The sequence below is a fragment of the Caretta caretta genome, chromosome 17 (assembly GCF_965140235.1).
Source record: "Caretta caretta isolate rCarCar2 chromosome 17, rCarCar1.hap1, whole genome shotgun sequence".
Lineage (NCBI taxonomy): Eukaryota > Metazoa > Chordata > Testudines > Cheloniidae > Caretta > Caretta caretta.
The window spans coordinates 13,100,086-13,119,737 of NC_134222.1; the positions used below are offsets into that span (position 1 = coordinate 13,100,086).

General features: G+C 46.3%; 1 protein-coding gene across 2 annotated transcripts in view; it reads right to left on the reverse strand.

The window, feature by feature from the left end:
- TPST1 (tyrosylprotein sulfotransferase 1) overlaps positions 1 to 17,275 on the reverse strand; it is an 89,823-nt gene extending 72,548 nt beyond the window's left edge. Inside the window, exons 1-6 of one of the 2 annotated variants that reach the window (XR_012665313.1) lie at positions 17,166 to 17,275; positions 16,649 to 16,780; positions 13,379 to 13,800; positions 11,606 to 11,691; positions 5,506 to 5,568; positions 200 to 365 (exon numbers count right to left, since the gene is read on the reverse strand). The gene's annotated coding sequence lies outside the window, so the exon portion shown is untranslated. The remainder of the gene's footprint in view (positions 1 to 199; positions 366 to 5,505; positions 5,569 to 11,605; positions 11,692 to 13,378; positions 13,801 to 16,648; positions 16,781 to 17,165) is intronic. The other variant, XR_012665314.1, reaches the window with a different exon arrangement.
- Positions 17,276 to 19,652: the final 2,377 nt, after the last annotated feature.

A 19,652-nucleotide genomic window follows, 5' to 3' on the forward strand; every position in this document is an offset into this window, starting at 1 on the left:
ACTCAGAGGACAGCTAATAAGATATTGTACACTTCCCGTATGGTGGGATGCTGGTTCAAATCCAGAAAGGCAGATAGCGATTGGAAGTTCCATTCACCGTTTGATAGCTTGGGAGAAATTTAGGTCAGAGTTCAGTTGCCCAGGGACAAGTAAACACACGACAGGCTCAAAAGCTAATATCAACACAACTGGCACTTACTAAGTCCACTGTCAACAGCCACAGCAGAAAGGCCAAAGATGAACCCATAGGGAAGTGAAGTCCAACAGCGGGAGAAGCTTGCACGGCCAACGCCTGTGTTGTACCAAGGCTTGAATCTCCAGGGTTTTTCAATCCAGCAATTTCACCAGCGCTGCATTAACACACACTAATTAAAGAAGTTAGAGAGACAGCTGCAGTATTTGTATTTCAATGCATACAAAAAAAATGATGACATGAAAAACCTTATTAGTGTAAGAGAATCTTTGCCAGTGCCTGCATTTGATTTCTTGCCTCAACTCCAGCCATCTTAATGCAACATCAATGCGGAAGCAGTAAAACACGAGACAAACAATGTAAATTAATGTGACCAGCAACATTTAACAGGAAACAGATTGTTCTTTATTTTCCGGATCAGTTGCCAACTATCCATTGTGAGGATGGGTATCTCCTGCAAAACATCTCACAAATATTGTAGTTTAGAAGCACAGACAATATGGATCAAAGGGGAAAAACAAGTTGAGTTTATATAATGCATTTTCCAGTACAAATCAACTGTTTATAATTTAAATTTTTACTTTTTTTTCAGTCAAGTTGTGATGCACTGACTAATGTTAAAATTATCTGTGGTAGAATCACAGAATGCTTTCTTTAGTGGCGTTTATATATATATGTGTGTATAATGGAGTAGAAACTACTAAGGGCTTTATCCTTGAATTAATCTCTTCCACAGTTAGGTCATTATAAGCCTGCAGTTTTCTATCAGAGTCAAGATATGGGAGAAAAGCTCATCCTGGAAGCTCAGTGCACCATGAAAGAGCCTTACAATTAAATACTGATCGTTCATCCCAAATAATTTACAAACTTAAATGGATATACAAGCTTTATATGCAACTCACTTCACCTACCAGTGAGATGCAACCACCTCTGGACCGCAGCTGCTGTTCAGCAGCTGACAGCAACATTGCATGGCACAACCATTAGAACAAGAAAGAAAGAAGACTGCTGCATCCAAGGGGGACTCTCCCGGGGGAACTCAGGTTGCAGACTATAATTACTCAAGTTGTAATGTCATCAAGGCACTGGGTTTACTCTGACAAAAGCTGCCCTAAGATCTGTACTAGCCATAGGCGCCGGTTGTACATTTAATTTGAAAGACAGCATCTTAAAGTCTCCAAACTAGTTCAAAACTGACTCGTTGGAAGGACTGCCACCACACTACCGAGGCGTTCTGTGGAAGTCGCCCATCTAAGAAATGACTCAGTGCGACTCTGCTTAGCTCACAAACCTGACAGAAAGAAAAGGAGGACTTGTGGCACCTTAGAGACTAACCAATTTATTTGAGCATGAGCTTTCGTGAGCTACAGCTCACTTCATCGGATGCATACCGTGGAAACTGCAGCAGACTTTATATACACACAGAGATCATGAAACAATACCTCCTCCCACCCCACTGTCCTGCTGGTAATAGCTTATCTAAAGTGATCATCAAGTTGGGCCATTTCCAGCACAAATCCAGGTTTTCTCACCCTCCGCCCCCCCACACACAAACTCACTCTCCTGCTGGTAACAGCCCATCCAAAGTGACAACTCTCTACACAATGTGCATGATAATCAAGGTGGGCCATTTCCTGCACAAATCCAGGTTCTCTCACCCCCTCACCTCCCTCCAAAAAACACACACACAAACTCACTATCCTGCTGGCCCATCCAAAGTGACCACTCTCCCTACAATGTGCATGGTAATCAAGGTGGGCCATGTCCAGGACAGATCCAGGCTTTCTCACCCCACCCCACCCCCCTCTTTTTTTTTTTTTCCCCGGGGACACACACACACACACAAACTCACTCTCCTGCTGGCAATAGCTCATCTAAACTGACCACTCTCCAAGTTTAAATCCAAGTTTAACCAGAACGTCTGGGGGTGGGGGGGGGGCGGGTAGGAAAAAACAAGGGGAAATAGGCTACCTTGCATAATGACTTAGCCACTCCCAGTCTCTATTTAAGCCTAAATTAATAGTATCCAATTTGCAAATGAATTCCAATTCAGCAGTTTCTCGCTGGAGTCTGGATTTGAAGTTTTTTTGTTTTAAGATAGCGACCTTCATGTCTGTGATTGCGTGACCAGAAAGATTGAAGTGTTCTCTGAATGGTTTATGAATGTTATAATTCTTGACATCTGATTTGTGTCCATTTATTCTTTTACGTAGAGACTGTCCAGTTTGACCAATGTAAATGGCAGAGGGGCATTGCTGGCACATGATGGCATATATCACATTGGTGGATGTGCAGGTGAACGAGCCTCTGATAGTGTGGCTGATGTTATTAGGCCCTGTGATGGTGTCCCCTGAATAGATATGTGGGCACAGTTGGCAACGGGCTTTGTTGCAAGGATAAGTTCCTGGGTTAGTGGTTCTGTTGTGTGGTATGTGGTTGTTGGTGAGTATTTGCTTCAGGTTGCGGGGCTGTCTGTAGGCAAGGACTGGCCTGTCTCCCAAGATTTGTGAGAGTGTTGGGTCATCCTTTAGGATAGGTTGTAGATCCTTAATAATGCGTTGGAGGGGTTTTAGTTGGGGGCTGAAGGTGACGGCTAGTGGCGTTCTGTTATTTTCTTTGTTAGGCCTGTCCTGTAGTAGGTAACTTCTGGGAACTCTTCTGGCTCTATCAATCTGTTTCTTCACTTCCGCAGGTGGGTATTGTAGTTGTAAGAAAGCTTGACAGAGATCTTGTAGGTGTTTGTCTCTGTCTGAGGGGTTGGAGCAAATGCGGTTGTATCGCAGAGCTTGACTGTAGACGATGGATCGTGTGGTGTGGTCAGGGCGAAAGCTGGAGGCATGTAGGTAGGAATAGCAGTCAGTAGGTTTCCGGTATAGGGTGGTGTTTATGTGACCATTGTTTATTAGCACTGTAGTGTCCAGGAAGTGGATCTCTTGTGTGGACTGGACCAGGCTGAGGTTGATGGTGGGATGGAAGTTGTTGAAATCATGGTGGAATTCCTCAAGGGCTTCTTTTCCATGGGTCCAGTTGATGAAGATGTCATCAATATAGCACAAGTAGAGTAGGGGCTTTAGGGGACGAGAGCTGAGGAAGCGTTGTTCTAAATCAGCCATAAAAATGTTGGCATACTGTGGGGCCATGCGGGTACCCATAGCAGTGCCGCTGATCTGCTGCAGTTTCCACGGTATGCATCCGATGAAGTGAGCTGTAGCTCACGAAAGCTCATGCTCAAATAAATTGGTTAGTCTCTAAGGTGCCACAAGTACTCCTTTTCTTTTTGTGAATACAGACTAACACGGCTGTTACTCTGAAACCTGACAGAAAACACCACACAAGATGGAAGAGCAGCTGACATATCACTTTTTAAAATATGAGCATTGTAGCGTGGTAAATAGGTCAGAACAATTGGCGTGTCTTGCCTGGCTAATGATTGATGGTATAGCAACTGCCTTTGCTTTTAAATGCAGAAGCCTCTTAAGGAGAGTGATTACTTCCTTTCACTAAAGGGCAGTGTCATTCCATGGGAGGAACAGGTTGACGGAGCATAACTGTGAGAAGAAGCCTGAGCTAGGGAGCTCCATAGACTTCCAGGCTATGTCCATTGGCAGAAGCATATAATCATAGCCTCATAAAAACAGTAGTGCTGAAAGGGATCTTGAGGCATGTCATCTGATCCATCCCTGCTTGCTGAGGCAGGAGTAAGTACACCTAGACCATCCCTGACAGGTGTTCACTTAGCCTGTTCTTAAAATCCTCCAATGATGTGGATTCCAAAACCTCCCTAAGTACCCTGTTCCAATGCTTAACAACCCTTTCAGTTAGAAAGTTTTTCCTAATGTTTCACTTAAATCTCCCTTGCTGCAAACTAAGATGATTGCTTCTCCTCCTGCCCTCCGTGGGACTAAGAAAGAAGAGGATTGCCTCTTGTTTTGGCTTTAGAGGATTGTCCCTATTTAACCAGGGCAACCCTGATGATTTGACTGTCTGCAAAATTATTTCAGGCCAACAAAATCTCTTCAAGTCACAACACTGTCTTGTGACACGATGATGATTTTGCACAGCATCCTCATGTTGTGGCGCAAGGCCATGACGTTACATTATGACGCTTCAGGCCCTGTTCCAAAAGCTGGCAACCCTAGCAAGGCGGTTAACAAGTAAGCAAACAGCAATCTTTCTGGCAAAGCAGGAAGCAACCACAAAGTGAAAAGAATCCTGTGGGCTAGATCGTGAGCCCTGGCAATTGACAGGAACCACGGGCTGCAGGCTGAGCTTGGCGTTCTCTATGTGACAAATGATTAGTTTGGAAGAACACCATGTGATGTCTATTTTGTGCAGGTTCCTTAAGGAAAGGCATACTAGCTGGAGAGGAATTTCATAGCAGTCACACATCTTCAGATGCTTTCTATGAAAAACTGTACGTAAATCAGAGCTAAATTCCTCCACCCCTTATGGAAGGACTGTCACATGACCTGCCATTTTCTTGCATTCCTCGCAGTCATAATCCAGATGTCAGGGAAGAATGATGTGCTAAACCTCAGTGCTGATGTTTCTGTTCATTTCAGGATGCCTGGCTTACTTGCACTCAGGGGAGTGGAAACATCAGATGTTTCAGCTCATATGGTTTCATGTTCATTCTTCTGTTGGAATGGAGTGAGATAAGTTTTTGCATCTTTCTTTCATGGAAGAAGCTGGGAGCTCAGTTCCCAAAGCTCCATGCATCTCCACAGATTTCCAGAGGCAAATGAATGAGATTGAGCTATAGAGATGGCAAGATAATTAACTTCCTATCACAAAATTCAGTGGCAGGCATATCTTCACGCATTGCTACAGCTGCGGAAATAAATAACAATGCAGCGAAGTCACAAGTACCCTGTACCTGACAATTGTTCACAACACTATTTGAGCAGTGTCCATGTTTACTGTGGACAAGGTTTCTTAAGAAAACAACCAAGTTAGCAGAAACCATGCTGTGTCTTTTCCCTCTGCTGATTCCATAGCACAGATTCCGAACAGAGTTGCAGCAGTGTGGTGCAAGTGGTGGCAAACCAGGCTGCAACTGTGCTTGGGAAGAGCCATGTTTGCAAATTGGTTCAACACAGTTTCCGGCTGTAGGATAAATAAACCCAAAGTGTGCTGGTGTGAATCTCAGTGGGCCAGGCTCTGATCTCAATAACATTGGTGTAAATGCAGAGTAACTCCACTGAAGCTGCTGGAATGAGTGCAGATGTACACCAGGGAAACTGAGATCTGAAACTGGACCAGTACCCTAAAAATAATCTGTACACTAGGGGCCTGATACTAATCTCACTAACCTTTTCGTGGAGTGTCACTCTGTTCATTTCAATGGAGTTATTCTAGAGTTAAGCAGAGTTAACCTGTGCAAACAAAAGCAGAAGAGTAAACAGGCTGTTACAGCAGATAATTTAACTCACAGAGGGAGAGCAGCCCCTCCCTGATCTAATGTATGCCTACCCCATCGCCATCACTTGCAGAGCCAAATTGAGCCAGGCTATAAGAAGCATATGTAGCTCCTGACTTCAATATTTATGCCAAGGCTTAGTTTAGTCCCCAACGAATACTTACTTGTTGTAAGCTGCACTCAGACTGCACATCCATTGATGCAAGTTATACTATTTTCCTATACACACCCATTTTCTAATCCACTCACACCTGACCTGAGTAACTTGGACCACCATTATGTCACGGGTGAACTCACCCACATTCTGGCATGCAACTCTGGTTAATATCAGCTGCAGCTGAACCCAGGGAGAGAGGCCACAATGCAACCTTTAGCATTTGATTTGTTCAGATCTTGCCCATTCCCAGATATCAGAGCCACCAAAGGTGGCTGCAGGGATTGTTGACATTTGAACTACAGCAGAGTTCATTTCCCGATCTTTCCGCTCACGCGTTGATCATTTGTGGCCTGTGTGTTTCCAGCTCTTAGTATTCCACTTTAACATGGGTCTTCTGGTTTACTGGTTTAAATGGAAGAATGCTTGGGTTGGACAATATTATGTCTGATTTGACCCGTTTTACGTAATTTCTAAATTAATTGTCTTTCAGAGATTAGTTAGATACAATCACATTTTAATCATTAAGTGTTACGCTTCACTAAGGGGCCCGCAAAAAAATGCAAAACATAGAAACTCACCAAGATATACACACACATTTCTAGCATTGCCAGCTCTCACAATTTTATCACCAGTCTTGCAATATTTAGTGTTTTTCTTAAAGCTCCAGTTCCTGGCATCCTTTGATTAGTCTCAGCTTTCATTAAAGCCAGTGATTGCGGACAAAAGCTTGAAAACAAACCCTAAAAGCTTAAAAACCAGAAGGCAAATAGAAAGAACCTATTTTTTTTAATCTCATGCATAGATGCTGGAACGAGGGGTGCTGCCACACCCCCGGGCTTCAAGTGGATTCATCATACACGGGGTTTACAGTTTGGGTCAATGGTTCTCTGCACCCCGCTATAACAATTGTTCCAGCACCCCGATCTCATGACTTTTTAAGACCATTTCATGACTTTTTTAGGGTCTGACTTATGATTTTAGGGGCTGGCACTATTGCAATTCCCCTTTTCCTCCCCAAAATAAATCCTTACTCTGTTAATTTTTTCAATTCATTCTTTCCCTTACACGAGCATACACAAAAATAAGAAAACAGTTTGGTGCAACCCACATTGTGAAAAACCAGCTTTCTGTGTATATAGTGCAGTGAACAACACACAGAGAAGTCTGTCGGCCAGAGGACTAGCTGGTAAAGCAATAAACCCAGAACGGTTCCTCTGAAGTCAATAGAGTTCCTTTGGATTCATGCCACCGTAACTCAGAGAAGACTCGGGCATGGTGCCTGCTAACTCAAAAGGTAATACATTTTCCTGAGAGCTTTGTTCTGACAAACATGAAAAACCCTTCTTTAGCAACTGGGTGACCAAGGGCAATATTTTGCCTTTCAGTTATCCCAGTGCAACCTGCGGACTTCAGTGGGGTTACTCTGGATTTGCCTCAGTGGTACATGAGACCAGAACCTATCCCACAGCATTTTGCAGGGCTGGCAACGATACAATTTAAAGGCTCAGTCTGGCCAGAATTACATGTCTAGGTCCCACTGAGATCAGTGTGAGCTACATCCATGTAACTCAGAGCACAGCTTCGACACTTCTTCCTTCCAACACAAGGGGCCTAATTCCGCAGTGCATTTTACACCAATGTGAGTCCACTGAGATCAGTGTCGTGCCAATGGGATAGAAGTGGAGTAACACAGCAGTGAATCAGGCCCAGAGACTCACTTGGGCACATTTCCTAGACTACAGTTTCCTACTTCTAGTTGGCTGGAACTGATGAAGGCCGCTCCTGCTGTGGCGTTCAGGTTTCATACTACTTTTTTCCACAGATGTCATGAGCCACCCTTTTCTTTCTCTTTTTTTTTTTTTATAAACAGTTTCCAGTTTCTCTGTATTTCTCAAAAGCTGGGCCAACCTCCAGGAACTCCTTGCTCAGCAGCAGAGGAGGAAATAGTTGACTATACAGCATCTGTTACCTTCAGTGGGTTTTAAGCCTTGTCCCACATTCTGCCTTCAGTCACCCCCATGAAAGCCAGGTGAAGACAATGAGTAGCCAAATGAAATTCACAGCCATGAAAACCGTGTCATGGACTGTAAAATCTGGTCCCCCCCCCAATGAAATCTGGTCTTTTGTTTGCTTTTACCCTATACTATACAGATTTCACGGGGGAGACCAGCGTTTCTCAAACTGGGAGTCCTGACCCAAAAGGGAGTTGGGGGGGGGGTCGGGGGGGTCACAAGGTTATTTTAGGGGGATCGTGGTATTGCCACCCTTACTTCTGCACTATCTTCAGAGCTGGGTGGCTGGAAAGCAGTGGCTGTTGGCTGGGCGCCCAGCTCTGAAAGCAACATCCCATCGCCAGCAGCGCAGAAGTAAGGGTGGCAATACCAGACCAGGCCACCGTTACTTCTGCACTACTACCTTCAGAGCTGGGCAGCTGCAGAGCGGCGGCTGCTGACTGAGGCCCCAGTTCTGCAGGCAGCTGCACAGAGGTAAGGGTGGCAATACCATACCAGGCCATCCTTACTTCGCCGCTGCTGGCAGGGGCTCTGCCTTCAGAGCTGGGCTCCTGGCCAGAAGCTGCAGCTCTCCAGCTGCCCAACTTTGAAGGCAGCACTGCCCCCTGCAGCAGCGCAGAAGGGTAGCAGTACTGCAACCCCCCCCACAATAACCTTGCGACCCCTCCCAACTCCTTTTTGGGTCAGGACTCCTACAATTACTGGGACAGGCAATATATCTTTTGACATCAATTATAGCTAGAAAAGGCACCAAGGAAACTACAGAATAAAACACAATTATCCTTCATCTTGTGCCAGTCTAACCTTATTGGCAGCGCCTCAAAACAGAAAACACATTCAGAAAAATCCTGCTAGTACAGTAACGCTTGCATAGTTGGAGTGGATGACTTCAAAGAAATCTCCCAATTTTGATCAGCCACGTTAACTCTTGTATGGGGTTCTTAAGGATACAACTAAAAAAAAATCCACTAGGGTAATACATAATAATTTGCACTTGTATAGCACCTTCCATCTGGCGATCTCAAAACACCTTACAAACATGAATGAATGAAGCCTCCACATACTTCAGTGAGTTGGGTAGGATTAGCCCCATGGTGGGGAAACTGAGGCACAGAAAGGCAAAGGGACGATTTTCAAAAGTGGCCTCCGTTTTCTTGGTGCCCCTTTGAAGAAGTGCTGAGAACTCACACAAACTCCAGTTGAAACCAGTGGGAACTGCAGGTGCTCAGCACTCTGAAAATCAGGCTTTACCGTAGGCTGCACACCCATCTTACCTGAGGCTGAGCACCCAAACATTTTGACACCCAAAATTAAAAGTTCGCCCCCAGGTGACTTATCCAAGGTGCAGGGGGCCAGTGGCAGAGCCAGAAGCCCAGCCAGTTAGCTGCTAGCTGACTACTAGCCCTAGCCCTCATGAGAGTTGTGAGGTTCAATTAGTTAATACTTGCAAGGAGCTATGAAGATTAAAAGTGCTAAACATTATTATTATGTGGGTGGGTGGCAATGACATCTCTAGACCCAGACTTCTGCTGAAGCTGCTGGCAGACTCCACCTGCCAGATCTCTCTGCAAGCTCTAAATAATACTGCTTCTATCATAACCTGCAGCTATTTCGATGTATTAACTGTGATTTTTATTATAAACTCCTTATGTGCTCTGCGGAATGATAAATCAGTTTCATTTTCATGGCTCTTTGCCATATCCAGCTAGTGTCAACGTGGCTCTTCAGATGTTAAAGGCTTTTTGTTAGGATTGGCCTGTTTTATAAAGGTGGGTGCCAGAGTTAGACCTCTGGGTAAGGCGGAGGGTTAGCACGGCTGAGCTTCTGTGAAGGTATCATGAAGGACCGCCAGAGATGGCAGAGTTAAAATCCTCCCCAGATTCTGAATTTGAAAGCCAATTAGTAAATAAGAACACAAGGGGTCTGATTCTCCAGAGACCCCGCTACTGTGCTTGGGACAGGGGAAGGGCGGAGTGGAAAAGGTGGCTTTAAAACATCTTTGTGCAGCGCCATTCAAGCCCCATCCTAGTCCACGGTGTAAGGTAGAGCAGCCTCAGGACTGCACTTACTTACACACTGGCTCCCATGGCCCCTATGGGTCTAGAAAAGCAGAGAATATCTGTACTACAATTCTCCCAACACATCTCTCACACTAGAAGCCTGGTGCCAGCCCTGCGCCACCTGGGAATGCCTTCTGTTGAGGGGTATTCTCAGGGGACTGTTTCCATTCACTTTAAGGTCTTTTTTAGTACCAGAGAGACATAAAGGGGCCTGAATATAACCAAAGGCCCAAATTTGGGTTTTTTTTTTGTTTTGTGCCTTTTTCAGTTCTCCTGAATGTTTAAGCCACCAGGATGCCTTTAAAATGCTGCAACATCTGGCAGGGATAGCCCTGGCCTGGCTGTCCCTTCTCTGAGCAACATCTCCATGCCTGCTGCAGCCCGGCAGCCCTGACTGGAAGTTGTGCAAAGAGGTTAATTTTCACAGAACCCTGAAGTGGACCCTTGGGGGTAGGGCTTTGGACAGGAAAAAGCTAAATGTTTATACTGGCCGGGATTACAAATTCCACTATCCCCCTCCACCATCCCCAGCCAGGACTGGCCTAAAGGGTTTGTTTTTTTCCCCCACCCCTGGAAACAGCCCCGACTAGTTTACAGAGAAGTTCATTAATTCTGCAGTGTCTGCAGCTGGAAGCTGAAACAGTTTGGTGGGTCTGACAATTTTCACTGTGTAACGACGTAACAATCCCAATGAAAGGAAAACACTGAAATCTCTTCAGGCTTTAGCTGGAGCACGCTTGCTTGCATTCTTGTTTAATCTATCCAACAGTCTATGTCAAGCAACAATTCATAGAATCACAGGGCTAGAAGGGACCACAAGGGTCATCGAGTCTATAACTCATCGAGTTGACACTAAATTTGCTAATCAAAAACAACTGAACTGTCTGAAAAATCAACTGAATAGGAGTAGTCTAAAAAAGAAAAACAAAATCGTACTCCTTTTCCTTGAAATCATTTCCACTGTGCAAGCCAGTTCAGAAGTAAAGCTCAGACAGAGGCTATGGCACATTTTACAGGATTTCTAGAAGGGAGCCATAGTCCGTCCAAAATGGTCAAACACTTAAAGGGCTGGCATCTGGAAACAGGAGTCATCACTCGCAAATGGGAGCAAGGTTAACATGGGCCAATACCAACCATGATGAGCCCAGTGAGCACCCCCCTCCTCAAATAATCTATTCCTAATGCTGTTTTAGGGGGATGCATACAGGGTGTTGCCCTACCAATGAGCACACATGCATAGATATGCAGACCCCAATCCTTTGCCAAGAACGACCCACAACTCCATTCTGTGATTTCTACTGAGGAATGCCTACCACTAAGAGAACTCATCAGTTTGTATTGGTCACCCTTATCCCCCAACCCCCTCCCTCTCTTTTGCTGCCTCTTTTCATGCTACCTCTTCACTGAGGTCCCATGTGCCTGGTGTCCACAGGATCAGGGCCCTGACACTGTAAACTCTTTAGTGATGGGACTGTAGCTTTTTAAATTGTCTGTATAGCACCTACAATGGTCTTGGAGGCTCACTGTGAAATCTGCCTCCATACAGAGGGCTTGCATGAGGCTATGCACCACTTAACCCCTGTTCTGGGTATTCAAGTGGAGCCCTGGTTTTGCACTGGCTCCCACTCTTTATGACTATATAAAGCAATAATAATATCAGCATCCTGAATCACACCCAGAGCCAAATAGGAACTCGTTCTCTACTTTATTATGATGCTGGGTAGACTATTGTGATTCATTAGAGAACCTTGTTTGGAGTTTTACCTTCTCATTCTTAATCCTCTTTGCTCCAGAGAAAGTACTCAGGGTTCCTCGCTCCCTTGATATCCACACAGATCCCAGAAGGCTGCCTTCCAAACACACAAACAGGAAAGTACAATTGTGTCAGTTCTTAGGTCTAGGTTAGGCAGAATGAACGGTCTTAAAACTGGGTTGGCTGCACAGGTGTGAGGATCATCGCAGTGTGACGAAAGGAAGGCTTGAAACAAGAACTAAAGCAACATCATGCAATACATGCTTTTGCGGAAATCGATACTGTTTCTTTCTCGCCACCCATTTTTTAGAATTAGGCATGTGCATATCTTGCCATCTTTTCTCCAAAGCTCTGACCTTCTGCACTTCACAACTTTTAGAGTGTACAAACTGTCTTTGCAATGAGAACAAAGACAGAAAAATCACAGAATGTGGCTAATAGCCCTTATGCCTCTTACTAGTGTCTATAAACTAGCGGAGAGATGCCGAAGAGGCAAAGTTTGGATCTGGATTTGGAACTCTCCAAAGTTCGGGGATGTTTGGATCCAGAATTTTGGGTCAGCCCACTACAAAGATAAAGCTAGTGAAAAGCAGCTCCAGGTTCAAGATTGTTACTGCCACCCAACTGCAAGGATTTGGATCCAATTCTTCTCCTGGATGAACTGCACAAGAAACGAAAAATATAATGTTCTCCACATATCTGGGTTGTTTTAACAGTTCAGACTTTCTATTTTTGGATGCTCTTTCTTTGACAGCGCCTGGTCTGTAACAAAAGGGATCAGCTCCCCAATCCCTACGTCTCATGACAGAAGACCCTAAAGGACTGAGGCCCTGTTAGTGCTCATCTTTACAGAGCACACAAACCCAGAGCTGGAAAGCACAGCTGGATTATGTCAAACTGAAGACATTAAAGATTATGGCATAAAGAAACAAAGAATGAATGTCTGGCTTTCAAAAGTGGCAAATGCTAATTTTCTTCACCTGGGTAAGTTGATACAGTGCTTTGAAACTGGAGAATCGTATTGTGTGTGAGACACAGAAGGTTGCTCTTAGGTGGTGATCACCTATGATTAGCCACAGAAAACAATACTTTCAGCAGAGATCAATGTGCAAATTCTTTGTGAAGCTCCCACCAAGATTGATTTTGATAGGAACATTTTTCAGTCCAAAAATTTAAACTGGCTCGAATCACTAAAGCACCATAGGAATTTATAAGGCCATACTGTCATTAACAATAAACATAGGCGCCAACTCCATGGGTGCTCTGGGGCTGGAGCACCCACAGGGAAAAATTGGTGGGTACTCTGCACCCACCAGCAGCCAAGCTCCCCGCCCCAGCTCACCTCCACCTCCTCCCCTGAGCATGCCTCGTCCCTGCTTCTCCTCCCAGCGCTTGCCACCGCAAAACAACTGTTTCACAGCATAACAAGCTGTGGAAGGGAGCAGGGAGGAGTGGGAACACGGCGGGGCTGGAGAGGAAGCGGGGCTGGGGCGGGGATTTGGGGAAGGAGTCCAATAGGGGCAGGGGGGGGTCGGAGTACCCACTGGCACCAGGAGAAGTTGGCGCCTATGGTCCAATATTTAAACCAGTTCTAATCATTAAAGCACCCTAAGCATTTATAAGGCCATACTGTCATTTACAATAAGGCTCCTTTACACGACTAAGGAAATGTAAAGGAGCCTTAAAACCTTTATACCTGTTTTAAGACCTCTGTACACTGCCAGAATGAGACTCAGGCCCAAATTGCTATATGAATAATACAGAGATCCTGACTTTTTACTTACCTTGGTGGGGACGTCAGAAACACGGGATTAACACTGCAGAAATGCTGAACGGGACACACAGAGTGATAGCTTCTCAACTACCTTGTCTGTACTTTCCAGGCCCTTCACGGTCAGTCTCCACCACCCCCATCATCTCTCTTTCACAATCAAGCTGGCCTTTCATTGGCCCACGATGCCCACATGTTACATTTAAAAAAAAAATAAGCCCCTTTGTGTTTTCTCCCATGCTGTCCCTGCCACTTGGGAGGAGCAAGGCAGATAGTAGATACTAAAGGGAGCTGGACTCTTGTTTGTTCCTGTTTCGTTCGCCCAGCTGTGTGTTTCTTAATCTTCCATTCTGCCACCAGGAGAGGGCGCCGATAAGCCCATGAAGTAAGTGCTGGGTGAATAACAGATTTTTTGGTTCGCTGGCACAGTTCCAGCTGGAAAAAAAAAACCAGCGCTGGTCAAACAGAAACTGGAACGTTTGGGAAGCTGAAAACAAGAAAAAAAATTGTTCTATTTGACCTGCGGTGAAATGTTACAGTTTGATTCGGGGCATTTTTAACCTTCTTTAATAAAAGTAAAGAAAATGAAGGTCGAGAGTCATAAAACCACTGGTGGTGGCACCCCCTTATACCCAATATTCCAGTGGTTAGGGCACTCGCCTTGCTGGGGAGCAGGAATGTGAATCCAAGTCTCCTACCATCGCAGGTGAGCGCCCTCACCACTGGGATGTCGGCTATTCTGGGGTGGGGGGCTCTCCCTCTCTCCTACTGAAGACTCTCTACTTTGTATAAAAGACTCGAATGGGTGTTGGGCCAGAGAGCAAGTGAGAATGACTCTATAGCTCATCGGGGAAGGCGGACGACACTCAGGTTTTAGTCTCTGCCCCAGTTAATAATTTAAACCACATGGAACAGCTTCAACAGGAAAGATTCCCACCCAAGTACCCAACAGCCTGGTCATTAGATCACTCATCTACCTGGGAGGGGGAAAAGGCAAGTTCAAGTCCTTGCTCCAGAGTGGGGATTCAAACCTGGCGTCTCCCCCGTGCCAGGTGAGTGCGCTAGGTGACTGAGCTATTGACTATAACAGGGACATCACTCCCTCCTCCTCCAGTTTTGTGAATGGCACCTAAAGCCCCTTGTGAATCTAGCCTGAAAAATCAAAATGGTTTGTTTCAGTGTTGTTAAAATGGTTTATTTTGACATTTAAAAAAATAAATCATTTTTTGTTTCTCCGAAATCAACCTGAACTCCGGAAATGCTTTGGTTTACCCAAATGGGCATCTTTCAGAGAGAAAGAGTTTCAGCTGAAATTTTTTTTTGCCCAGCTCTTACACAGAAGCTAGGCAGCAATGCCATTCCAGGCTGGGACAGCAGGAGATACCTTTGTCCTTCGCCTAGGATTGTTCCAAGTGTTGAGCCAGCACGAGAGCAGGCCCTGGTTCCCCAGAGTTTCTCCTTTGATGGGTTGCTCTGGGTTCTCCTGCTTTGCCAACACCCCACAGATAGGATGGGCTGGAATAACTCTTCTAGGTATGCCACACGTGCTTGATTCTGCAAGGTGAGAAGCACTTTGTTGGATCAAGGCCAAAGTGTTTAAGCACGTGCTTAACTTTAACTACTCACATGCTTACAGTTAAGTGTGTCATTCAATGCTTTGCTGGATCTGGACCAGAGTGCTTGTCCCCTTGCAGGATCAGGACCTGGGCAATAGGCTGAATTTCCTAAATGAAAAAGTAGGGATGAACCGGGAGCATGCCCAGAGTGGGCAAGCAAATACCCGGGCCCCTCAGGAGGGTCCCCTCTGTATTTGAATGCCCAACTCAGATCCTTCACAGGAGAGAGTCAGGCATTTGGTGCATAAGCAGCACATACAGCAGGAAGAATCAGCTGAGATTTGCTGCATGCCTAGAGTAGGTTCCTTACATTCACTTCTAAGCTTTCCTTGAGCCCCAGAGAGGCCCACACTGGCCAACTGTCTGTTCTAAGGGAAGCCTGGGGTGGAAGGTAAAATGCTTCATTGAACTACACTTTCCCACTGCAGCGAGCTGCTGTTATGATGAACAACGAAACTGTTCTCCGCCCCCATGAAATAAAAAGGTCCATTTGATTTGTGCCAGCTTCTCCTTAGCGGGTCTCCGAGTGCTGCAGGATGTCCAGAAGAGAGCTCAGCTGGGCCAAGTCACTAATTACACATACTTGGTCTGTAGCAAAGATGTCTGTTAAAATAAGGTACTGGCACTGGAATTTATAAACAAGGATTTTAAACCACATCGGCCTAGACAGAGAGTACATCAAAGCAACCGGGTTTCAAGCATTAGAGGAACAATTCTGCCACCAAAGGGTTGTGAGTTCGGCAGAGGGAGAGGGTACATGGGGCTGGATGGCTTTGGAGACTGGTGATGAGCAAAGCTAGTTGCTGTGGCAGGAAATGGGAGAAGCCGTGGCTCTGCCGTGGCAAATAATGCAGTCGTCATCATTTTAGTGTTAAATAAAGGAAAAGTCAATGCGCAGAACAGATTAGTGGGGCCCTCTGCTCTCCTGAGCAACCCCTCTGCCCCACCTGGCCTGCTGTCCTCAGGGGCAGGGCTCATGCCCACTTCACGCAGAGCCCCTTGCTCCAGGGGCTGGGAAAGCAGGCCTTGTTCAGGGCAGTGGGAATGGCCGGTTCCCCTCCCTGGCTGCTCTGACAATTGCAGCAGCCAGGACCTTGCCTCTTCAGCTGGCAGAGTGGGGCAGTGCTTTGTAGCTGGCTTCACGGGGACAGCTGGGTTTGCAGCCCTCCCACAGCTGCCCTAACAGCAGCCCTGCCCAGCTGGCTAGAGGATACGTCTAAACTGGGAACTGGGGGAGCGCTTCCCAGCTCAAGGAGACGTGCTTGCACTAGTTCAATGAGAGTCTGCACGCTAAAAACAGAGTGCATTTGCAGCAGGAGCAGCTAGCCACCCTGGGCGTATGATCTGCCTGAGACTCATGGGCACATATTCAGGGCCGCTAGCCTCTCCCATGGCTCATGCCGATGTGGCTACATGCTATATTTAGCCATCGGCGTTAGCATGGATATGTTTCCTGGAGCTGGGAATCACGCCAGCTCGAATTGTAGATGCACCCACACCCTCAGAAGGTCATCAGCTAGAAACAGGTCTTCCCAGCCTTGTTGTGAGCACGTGCGGTGCATTGTGGGGCTTTATCCAACAGGCCATCTGCCTCATGTGCTCTCCAGGCTGTTCATGATGACATCGCTCCATGACCCCGAGTCACAGACTGCCAGGGACAAACATACCCTTGCGGTGTTTAATCTGGCCCAGCCCCAGGGACAACCGCAACACGTCCAGGGTGGCTGATGCTGTGCTACCGCCTGGATTTTGTTCTCCACCGTCCAGACGCCTCGGATGGTTCTTACTGGGGAAGATGCCTGGGATCCAAACACAAGACAGCAACCTGAGTATCAAAGCTCACAAGCATGGTATCAAATCAGGGAGCTGCAGACAAGATGCTGGGAAAAGAAACGGGTTCATCATACCCATTGCCTTGAGTTCAGGTGGGGTTACACTGATAATCTTACCTGGTTTAGAGAGAAAGGGTGATCCAGCCATAGAGCGCTGCAAATCCATAACCCACTGTAGCTACTTCTACCTAGTTATTTATTTAGAAGAGTATTTTCAACGCTGTGAAATTAAGTGGGGGGAGGAGGGGACTTCAGTCAGACCTGGAGGACAACTGCCCCCATCAGTCAGAACCAGGGCAGTTACTGCCACTCTGGGTAGCGTTCTCAGCAGAGAGGCCAAGGAGAGTCTTACCCATCGACACGGCCCCTCCCAGTCAGAGCTGAAGCACGTCAGTGAAGACTGCAGCTACCTTTTTCTTTGCATCTGGCACTTTGGTCTCCAGGGCTTTCAATCCAACACGTGCCACCAGCAGGAAAAATTTACTGATAGAATTAAAACAAGGCTTAATTAAAAACAGAATATTTGATGCCCTGAGGAGAACTGAGACATCTTTTAGACAGGCGGAGTCACGTCTACTGGGGTGAACACAGAAAAAGGCCAGCTCAGCACCACTACGCTAGATGGGAAGAGGATAATAATATGTAAGAGGCTTTGTTACAGCCAAAGGAAAAAAAAAATCTTAAACTATGTACCTGACCGCCCATCTTCTCATGTCCCTCAACAGCGGGACTTGTTTCTAAACTTCTTCCCAAGGCTGAATCTGGCACAGGCTGTGTGTCAAGAGTGAGGTTAAGAGAATGTTCTTTATTCCTGGACCCCAGTCACCGGATGTAGCTCAGCATTACAAAAGGTTAGTGTCCTGTACATGACAGGCATCAGTATCCACCAACTCCAGTGACTTCTGTTACACTGGGGAGTTGGCCATCTATGGGACTGCTTCTTGTGTGTGTCAACTGGAGTCCCCGCTGTGACTATTTTCAAAGCTCAGTAAGGCTTTGCTATTCATCCTTTTTGGCTTCCCATATTCCTTTCAGATAGTTTCCCCCACCCCTTGGCTGGTTCCTGGGCCACTTTTGTTTCAAATTATTATCTTAAAACTTTTACATCATCTCACACACCTTTGAAGGTCACTTTATAAACCAGTAAAATTAATATAATAAAGATTCTTAATAGGTAAGGAAATTAATTCAACCAATATGCTTAGACAGATTCTATTGCTTTGGCATGCAAAGGACTTAAGAGTTTAATAATGTCTTCTAAGTGCACTGAACATTTAACCAAAGTGACTTGGCCGAAGCTCTGTTAGCTCAGTTAATTCTTGTAGTCTGAAATCTTTCCGCAGTAACAGAATATTTTCTCTTGTGAGGTTTACCACAGTTCCAACCAAAAACAGATTGCCATTGACTTGCTGTAGGATCTTGGGTAAATCACTAATGCCAGGCCTCTGTTTCACCATCTTCAAAATGGGGATGATGCCACTTACCTGCCTTACAGGAGTGCTGAAATGCTTAATTAATGTTTGTAAAGAGTTCTGGCTTCCTTTGAAGAAAGAGGCTATCTATGTACATGCAAAGTATTCTTATTAGCCCAAGAGGGCTGTGTTATAATATCGCATGGCTAAACTGTCACTACAGATTAAACCATAATACTGTTCCAGAGAAACTCAAAAGTGCTATCTTCTCAGCCACACCCCTTTCCCTCCTGCAACTTCATACCTTCAATACCCCTATTTTCAGAGGGTAACATCTGTGGGTATCTATCCTCAGCAATCAGGAAAAAATATATATACTTGATTGGGGCTGAAAGGCAAACACAGAAGCTTAATGCTTCAAATCTGAAGGTCTGGTAATGTATAATTGTACTAATATTGATACCTGTAGCAAGGCGATGACTCACCGATGCAGCGCCTCCTGCTGGTTGTCTCGGGAATTAGCTCTTCCAGCCAGAGCGCCCTCTGCAGGCCGGTGTCTTGCCTGCCGCTGGCCTCTGTGTCCCTCCCAGACCCCGGTGCCCCTTTACCTGGGGGTGCTGCCCCCTGGCAGTGCCCCCTCATTCTGGGTCTCCCCTCCCAGGGGAACCCCCAACCCTCTATCCCCACCTTCCCTCAGTGGCTACTGCCAGTCATCCTCTAGCCCCCGCTCACTGGGGCAGATTGCAGTCTGTCATGGCCACTCATCATTGGCAAGGTGGGGTTGGACCAGCTGCCTCTGCCTATTCCCAGGCTGCCCCTCTGCAGCCCCTGTACCTTTCTCTGGCCTTTACAAGGCCTGCAGCCTGCGGGTTTTCCAGGCTGGAGCTCCCCAGCCCCTCTGGCCTTCCCCCAACCCTGCCCCACTCCAGGTACCCTTTTCTCTCCAGACAGTCAGTCCTCCTCTCTCAGAAGCTAGAGAGAGACTCTGCCAGCTCCTGGCTCACTGGCCTTTCATACAGGGCCAGCTTACAGGGCCAGCTGCAGCCTGACTGGGGCGTGGCCGCCTTCCCAATCAGCCTAGGCTTTTCGCTCAGCCCCAGCCCTCTCCAAGGGCTGGCTTTAACCCTTTCTGGGCCGGAGCGGGGTGACTGAATACCACTTCTCTCTCACTTGGCTGCTTTCCAAAGTGCTTTGCAAATAATTAATAACGAATTAATCCCATAACATTAATTAAATCAATCTGTACTGTGCAGAGCAGAGCAGGCAAGAATCTCCTGGGGAACATGCAGGCTTGTGAGCGTTATCTGCCCGATGAACGGTTACGTTTAGGGTCTGCAGGACCGTAAGGCCACTAACTGTGGTTCACGCTCCCACATGGCAGCAAAGCTGCCTGGCTTCCATCAGCCCCTTGTTAATAACAGTCCTGG